A 9,515-nucleotide genomic window follows, 5' to 3' on the forward strand; every position below is an offset into this window, starting at 1 on the left:
TTGCCATGTTCATTGAAAATAACGCGAAATACCTAAAGGAGAATAATTTTTAAGTAAAATGTTTGAAAGAAAAATTGTGACTTTCATATCGTGATATTGGACACTGTGTATTTCTACTGACAGTGAAAAATGCTTTCAGCAAAGTAGTGCAAACAACGCGAACAGGTAAAATAAAGATTATCCATTATCTAGCTCAAAAGAAGAAGTAGTAGCTATAGTAGTAGTAAAATTAGTAGTAGTAACTGCAGAATACTTATTATTTGTTTGATTTGTAGTATTTATCTTCATAACCATGATTATATTTTAAGTTAAAATTAGGCGATAGATACTTCGGAACCAACATTTTAGCTTGCCTTCACACAACTAAACTTTGATTTTTTCATTTTGTCATCATAAATGAAAACGTCAACACAAATCAATAATATTAAAACTTCGTATTAATCAAGTGAAAAACATAAACCATGCTCATCATAATCGCCATCATTAACAATAAAGGTGAATTATTTTAGATTGAATGTTTATGCCCCCGGAAATATACATATAACGAGAGAAATATAGCGATTGGCCTGACCGTTCGTTCCTCAGTCTTTTCGAACGAAGTTAGCTCTAAATGACACGTTTTCTATATCATTATTGATGTTTCCTACGAAGCTTGGATACTTGTAAAAATGTAATCGTTGAACACAGCGTAAATACTTGGACGAATATAATCTATGAACACTATCAAACCATTTCGTTATTACTTTCGTAATATTTGATCAATCAATTGCGTGATCTTAATTAGTTTGCCATTTACTTTCTGTATTGTGTTTGTTGCTTATCATGTATATACAGAAATTAAGTTTCAACTGACAAAGAAAGTTAAACAATAAGTTAAACAATACTTAACATTTGTTCAATTAAAAGAATCTCTACAGCAATTGAATATCAATAAATATGCTGTTGCGTCGTTTAGTAAATTTAGTACGTTCAGTACAAGTAGAATATGAATTGAAAAAAACACACTAATTGAATGACGAATGTTTTTAATAATATTTGATCTATTTTTTTTTCCTTAGTAAAGGGAGGGAACCTTACGTTATATGTGTATACAATTCAATGTCTTGTTCAGTCCGAATGAATAGTTACCTCACATAATCAATTAAAGCAGCATAGAACTAAAAAATAAATATATTTCTGCATCTTCGCTATGCATTACAAACAGAAAACACCATAATAAAACTGTTTTCAGCAACATTAACGTATTCTATTGACATTTGACATGGTTATATGATGATGATGATGATGATGATGATGATGATGATGATGATGATGATGATGATGATGATGATGATGATGATGATGATGATGATGGTGATGAAGAAGACGACCATTTAAATTACTGACATGACTTCTTCTCTGCCGTCTATCCGATATATTTCGGTCATCTACGTATAACCTTAAGCTAATGTGTTACGTCGCAAAAGCACACGGTACTAACCACCTAGGTTTAAGAAGACGAACATTTAAATTGCTCACGTTACTACAACTCTGCCATGTACCAGATATATTTGGGTCATGGACTCATAACTCAAGGCGGCACAAGCATGCGATTAAAAACCAAGTGGATTTTATTTCAAGTGGACGAAATAGCGATGCCCAAAAACTGTAACGGTCAGGTTATATTGTACGGTAGGTGGGGCTATAATTTTGTCCCAAAATGAGAAGAGTTTAAGACAACGAACATGTTAATAAACGTGATTCAAACTCTGTTAGACGGCATGTAGGTTTCAACTGAGACTCGTTTTGGTAAAACCGGGTTTAATGCAAGTGCATAAAGTTTCGTCCACGATTAGCCAGTGCAGTCCACACAGCTCAATTAAGAACGATACTTTTCGCGTAAACACGATTTTTGCTAAACAGATACTTCATTGGAACGATTTATATCATTAAAGCGGAAAGTGTCGCCCTTGAGGAGCCTAGTCTGGCTGCGTGGACTTGTCTGGAACGTCACTTTACGCACATGCAATCAACACATTTTTTAAATTATTTAATCACGATTCAATGCGCAACAAACTGTGAAATTTACTAGACGTTTCTCGTTCAATTAATACACTGCGATTTAAATGCGCAAACTTTTTATTTATATCCTTAAAAATAGTTTTTGAGAGACGGTACATGGTGGAGTTGATAAATGGTATATCCTTTTGTAATATAAAGAGAGAATTTCAAGTAAGAATGAATGATTTTTGCCAAAATATGAGAACATTCTATCTGAAAACAGCATTAACTGGATGATCAGTACCTTTTTCAACAAAACAAACATACTTTGATATATTGCAATACAATGTTTTCTATTCTAGCATGTAGAGTAATTACTGTGCTTCAAATACTGACACTTTGATAGTACTCAAAGAAATATGAATAAAGATAGAACATATTTTAATACGAGGTATGCATGATTTTGTAGACACTTCGATTCCCGATAAAATCACGTCGAATAACGGAGACTCTAAATAAATTGGGCACCTGATATCCGAGTTTTATCTTCTACTTGAAATGCGTTTATGTATAGTGTATTTATTCTTGCCAAAGAGTTTTCTATTCCATAATGTAGATTAATAACTGTGCTTAAAATACTGAAGTTTTGATAATGTTAAATGAAATATAAACAAAGAAAGATCATGTAATAAAAGCTGGTATGCATGATGTTGTAGACACTTTGAAAACGGACATGTCGGATAATGGAGACTTTTAACAAATCTGGCACTCTGATATTTTGTAGACCAACGAGAGTACAGGTGTAGTATCAGAAAAGCAGACATCGACAGTAGTGTATATAAGCTTAAGCGTTAAAATCGATATTAAAAAACTTCACACTATAATGGTAAGATTTTAATCCCCGAGATGTCGTGTCTTATTTCAATATGCCGGGAAAAACAAAATCATGCTCATATTCCAAAGGGATAAAACATATCAAGCAAATGTTATGTCATTCGTTTTTAATTTACGTCAATCCATGCATTGATAATCATTACATGCTTTCTATTACAGTATTCAAAAGCATTTCTGGTTCAATAAAAATTGTGTATTATATCTGTTACAAAGTGTCGGTTGATCGGGAACAGAAGTGTCCATGAAAATGTGGCATCCGACTCTGTAAAATTTGAGCTATTCTCAAATACGTAGGTTTAATACAAATTTAAGATGATGTAACATTGATAGACATATTGATCAGGTAATTTGAATAGAGAACACATTCTTGATTTATTTCTAAGTATTTTTATTGCGTTGAAATATGTAATTATCACCCACTTCATGCAAATTTTCGATGGAATTTTATCGTCTTTTTGCATTTACTCAACCGTTTTTTTCCGCGAATTAATTTATTCGCAACACGTAGAGCTATACCATTAATCGGCCAAACAATGTTTAGTGTCCGAAAACACAATGAACATAGAGCTATACCATAAATCGGCCAAACAATGTTTAGTGTCCGAAAACACAATGAACATAGAACTATACCATTAATCGGCCAAACAATGTTTAGTGTCCGAAAACACAATGAACATAACATTTATCCGAAAAAGCTGAAAAATTCACCTCTCGCGCATGGCTTTAGTTGTTCTGTGTTATCGAAGTGTCATCCGTTATCAAAGTATCCACATTACATTTACCGACGTAGATATTGACGTAGATGTAATATCACTGTTTAGTTCGAAGTAACTCATATTTCGCCACCATGCTTACAACAAATTAACATAAGACAAACACTAGTAGATGATCAATATACAGCAACATTTTTCTACTTTATTCCTTAAGTGCATTCTATACTTAATTCGACATATAAAAAACATTTTATATGTGTCCTCTGACACCATTTTTAAATATGGTTTATGTAGTAACATAATTTGAACTTTGATTTTTTCAATATAATGATTGTTCTGTCGTTATTTAATATACAAATAAAAATAATTGCATATGTAAATTGTATACTGTTTTATATTCATATTTCAGGAGTACATACTGAAACTATGAGTAAAGCAATTATAATATTACTACGGCATATTTTTGTGCAGACAGTAATGCACAAATATACCATGCTCATTTTAGGTGTTTGACTTCACTTTTGAACATATCCGTAATGAACTACTTGTATTGTCATTTCACATTGACTTGAACAAACATGTCTCATATTTGTATATGAACACAATAAACATGTAAACCCATTTTATATGAATTTTCATACGCAAGCCTGAATAAATGAACATTGTAACATATAATGGATTTCTCTGCATAAAGTCAATTCTTATATCAAAACTATTGTAGATAATATGTTTACTCATAGTAACTATTACTTTACCGGTATATAATCCAATTAAAGATCATCGGTAAGCATATAACAAAAATGTAAAGCTTAGTTTTATAAAGGGGCAGCAATACAACTTTCGATTGTCTGACTCTCGCAAGTGGCATCCTGTCAGGTAATCATGCTTTCCTGCAGACTTAGTGTTCAATTACCTTGATCACATATTCTTTTTCATTAAATGGTATATTGCTACATGTATGTGGTAGTGTTTTTTTAATGGATGGTACATGTACAAATCCATCCTTGTCAAGTCAAGTACCAATTGCTTGCATATTGTTTTTACGATAACATATTGGAAAAAAAGCTTGCTTAACAAAATTATTTTCCGAGATAATAATTAAGAATTTTTGACTTGGTCTTCGTCGTTGTTTACAGACATTGTAAGTCAAGTGTTGCTATGTCTGATTTTACAACCTGATATAAATGTCGATAGCTTTATGTAAATAAAATTGATTTCAATAATGTCATTGTCGTTAACATTTTCCCTGCAATGATTTAAGTACAGTTGCCGAGAGTCACATGCTTTTTCAAAAAAGAAATGTGTTTTTTGTTACTGGTGACTTGAGAAGAACATTCAATGAAATCAATGTCAGCATGTTACAGGAAATATGAGGAAACTTAATAATGACTAGAATATTTCGACTCATTACCTACATCACTTTTGTATGGTTTTGATTTGATATTGAACCTTCAATTGTAACTGCTTAATGTTAGACATAACTTTGACGTTCAATGAATCGAATGGATTCAACCTCATGAATTACATTAAAAAAATATTTTATTGAATACTTACATAAGAAATTGCGGTTAATTGATTATTTAATGGCATGTTTTTTCACTTATTTAATTAACGTCCAGTTCAACGATGATGATGATTTGCAAAAAAGACCTTTACCCTTAAAAATGTCAGAATTTCACTTCCGGTTTATTAATTATTCTAAGTTTCCGTAAAAAATAAGACTATACAAAAACATGAATACTGCTGTACAATCCACACCTACCTTTCTTATGATGTATCCTTTAATTATCAACCGTGTATTGAGCGTTATATTAACATTTAGCCATTTATTTCGTTTAAAGACCTCTCAGTTGTGTACCGCGCAATTTTGCAAACTGACAATATGTTTTGATGGCTTTTGTCGAATCCGCAGTTATAATTTATAAATATAATCACATTTCTTTTGAAAACTATGACGTGCGCACGTGGTGTCTTATATATGCTTATTAAAAGTATTGCAAAATGTTGTTATTATTGGAATCGCAGCTTTAAAAAAGCTTGTTATGGGCCCAAATCTAACTGACATTTTAAAATCATGTTTTTGTTTTTCTAAACGACATTATCTTTTCAACAATACCCATAATCGCTGCGAACGTCACAATTGATAATTGATCTTATTTAATATATTTGTATATGCATGTTTGATTTTGTTTTTAATTAACCTGTGTAAAAATATTAGTAAGAATTTAGCAAATCAAATTTTACAGAGCAAGTTATCCAAGTCAGTCTGCTTTTATCTATGATTAAGACGATAACCACCGCATCCTTCGCTAAGAACGATACATGTAACCGCCGCATCTACCGTCTGAGTTTTCTATAGTAAGACAGTCACATGAGCGATAGCACTAACTGCAGTTAAAGTGTGCAAACGACTTATGACATGATTCTAGGAGCGCCTGCATTCTATACATAGATGGTGACGTCACTATGCTATTGTCAGTAAGACCGGTGTGACACAATGGGAGCGCCTGCTCTACTACGCTAGGAACGATAACCACCGCATGTGCCTGTTTATAATTCACGACTGGTACATTGCAGTCTTGCGGATTGTCTTCTCTTTAAACCCGCTGTTTACATTTAAATCACTTAGCGGTTTATCGAATGTGTATGTAATCAATAGTGTTTAACAGCTTCTGCGACGACATTGGCCAGTCTAGTGCTTAAGGCTGCTTTCAGGGAAAAGGGGCTTAATGCATGTCAAATAAGATTAGCCTGTGCACACTGATTAGCCTGTGCAATGCGCACATTTTGTCTTAGTTATCTCTATAACATAAATATGAGGATGAACAGTGCACACACATCTCGACCTGTGCTTTAAGACACACTCTTTATAATTTGAATGGCTTGTGTTCATTTGAAACTTGCGATATAAAAAGCTATTACATAATTTTAAAAAACTGAGTGGAGTCTAAGATTATGAAATAGCAAACAACTTCAGTACCTTCAGCGGTTTGATTTTTGTAATGTAGTAGTAACTATCAAAAAATAGTTGCAGACCTTGTAATTTCCTATAGAATCGTAAGTGTTATGTTTCCAATAGCAATATTGTATATGCGCAACGTTGATATGGCGGTTGTGGATGCAATTTGTTTCTCGAGATACACATGCTCAATATTTAATTTTAAATTCGAGCTTTTTTAATTTCGTTCTTTTTTTCTATTCTTATCTTGTTTTTTTACGAACATTGTGCTTTTTATATGTTTTATTTCGGAAAGAGCCTTTTCTAAAAAATCTTAATGTATGTACTAGAAACACTTGGTGTCACGATTGTGTTCAACGGAAATAACCACTGTAATGTGAGGAGCGGCAAAAAGACCTTATGAACGGAAGGACATGCTTAAATGTTGACTGTGAACGAAACATATATCTAAGTACTGCTGGTATGTGGATCTTTGTTATGGCATAACATAACAAACACATTTCACATATATAAGCGTTGTGGATTAGATGCGTGAATACTACATTTATGACGACTTAATGTAGTAGAACAATCGAGTACCTACTGGCGCACCAAGAGTTGTTCCCCTGTATTAATAACTTTTATGTGCATGAATATGTCCCATTCTCTCCGCATGCAACTATCGAAATTACTTTTAACTTTTATGCTGATAACGCGTCTTGTGGGGGAACAGAAAGTTAAAATTAAAAAGTTAAATTTGTGTTACCACGAAGATAAGTCTAGCACATATCTAACCGGTATGCACAACCATAATCACGAATATGAACGATGTGTCGATAACATAACTAGCAGTAATTTGGATATTGACATAGGTATTGAAAATTTCGCCAAATTATTGTATGACTGTGCATTTAATGATTATGGGAAAAGGAGGACATATTTTTTAATTCTAAAAATACCTGGACGGATATATAAACCATATTCGTTTAATTATAACAAAACACTTGGACGGAAACATAAGTGCCAATGGTTAAACAACGAATTATAAGTCGCACCTCGTAGCTACAGGCGTGTCAATCGATTATTTTACACTGATCGCTCGCTTGATAATCTGGCTGTATTTGTTAGCATGCGACAATGATTTTCGCCTATATTCAAAGTCGCAACTTCAACAGTTTTGAAATGAAATACAAATATAAATGATAGTCGAAATGATAGTTATATTACTCCGGACCCCTTTTTGAAGATTTTAATAATTTATTTTCAAGTAATTATGTGTGTTTTTTTCTATTTTGTTTCTAATGTGACGGTTGAAGAAGAGATATAAAACTTATTAAATAGTGCCGCTTTTGCCTGTTGGAAAAGCGGTGGGTGACCCCATTCTTCCTCAGATTTGTATTGATTGTAAGTAGTTTATATCACTGGTAGTATGAACAGTATTTATCTTTCTTTAATTATCTCTACAGTACAAGTTCATATCCATATTTATGGTCTGTATGCGTAATTGTTCCTGTACCTACGTAAGGAGATAAGAACGATGTGCATAACGACAGGGGGAAAACTTGTACCATTATCATATCTTGAATATTTTCAATTTTGCTAGAGAGACGTATGCGGAGATGGCTTGAAAATAATGATATACTTTGATTTTCAATTCTGTTTAAGAAACGACAAGAGTACAATGATTGCTTTTTTTTTTTGCTAAATGCATTGATAAATAAGGTAATGTATCGAGAAAACCGGCAGCTGTATTGTGCTTTTGTAGATTTAAAAAAGCCTTCGATCTCGATTATAGGAACGGAATTTGGTACACATTTTTGCAGCATGATATGTCATCTAAATTTGTTAAAATTATAAAGGCAAGTAATGCTTGTGTAAAATCACGCGTTAAGATAACAAATGTAACTAGTGTTTTGTGTACACTGTGTAGTAAAACACATGTATAAAATAATTGTAATCACACGATTAAAACTGCCTATTTTCTTTCTGAATTATTTGATAGTATTACTAGTGTAAAACAGAGTGACCCTTTATCACCATTATTATTTATATTGTTCGTAAACGATATATATGGCTATTAGTAGAATGATTGTACTGAATATATAAATGTCGACAACAGCAAAATATTCACGTTGCCATTTGCTGACGATACAGCTTGATTCTCTTACTCCGCGACGAGACTACGGTGTCTTTTTGATAGGTTGAATTAATATTGTAGCAAATGTGGCATATATGTGAACACCAGTTATACTTAAGTTATCGTTTTTAATAAAGGCAACATAATCAAATATTGATGTTAAGCATAATGATATTAAGCCCGAGGTAGTAAATAATTTTTCTCATCTCGGTGTGACATTGTCCTCGTACGGCATTTTTTTTAACGCAGAAAGCCTTATCTAAACAAGCGTCTAGAGCACTGCTTTTTTCTAAACTCTTTTCTAAAAGCTCATTCAGTATTGCTGATACAATACGTCTTTCTGATGCTATAAGTCTGCCAATATTGACCTACGGTACTGAGATATGATATTTTCATCCAAGCTCGACGCAGAGAAATTCCATTTAACATGTCCAAAACTGACACTGTCTAATCGGCCACAAACTACGTCCGCGGCAGTGTATGGCGCGCTGGGTCGTTTTCCTTTAGAGTGTGTAAAACAGATATGTATCATTAAATTTTGGTTCAAAATAAAGAAGAATCCAGATTCCTTACCTTATAAATTGATGCTACATTCAGATGCCGTTAATGTGCATATTTCTAAATGGGGTTGAAATAAACTAAAGATATTGCTGCAGGACTTGGCATGTCTCTTTTGTATTATAAATCTGAGATAACCACTAGTGATGTTAATTCTATATGTCAACGTATAAAGGATAACAGTTTACAAAATCTGGTAAGTGATATTGATAATTTGCCCAAATTTGATGCTTATCGTTTAATAAAATGAAATTTTGATTTTGAAAACAATCAAGATATTGTTGTAAATGTTAGG

General features: G+C 32.7%; 1 protein-coding gene across 2 annotated transcripts in view; it reads left to right on the top strand.

The window, feature by feature from the left end:
* The window catches only part of LOC127841392 (uncharacterized), a 605,785-nt gene that overhangs the window by 135,134 nt on the left and 461,136 nt on the right, over nucleotides 1-9,515 (top strand). The window lies entirely within an intron of this gene.

Source organism: Dreissena polymorpha, chromosome 8 (assembly GCF_020536995.1).
Source record: "Dreissena polymorpha isolate Duluth1 chromosome 8, UMN_Dpol_1.0, whole genome shotgun sequence".
Taxonomy (NCBI): Eukaryota; Metazoa; Mollusca; class Bivalvia; order Myida; family Dreissenidae; genus Dreissena; species Dreissena polymorpha.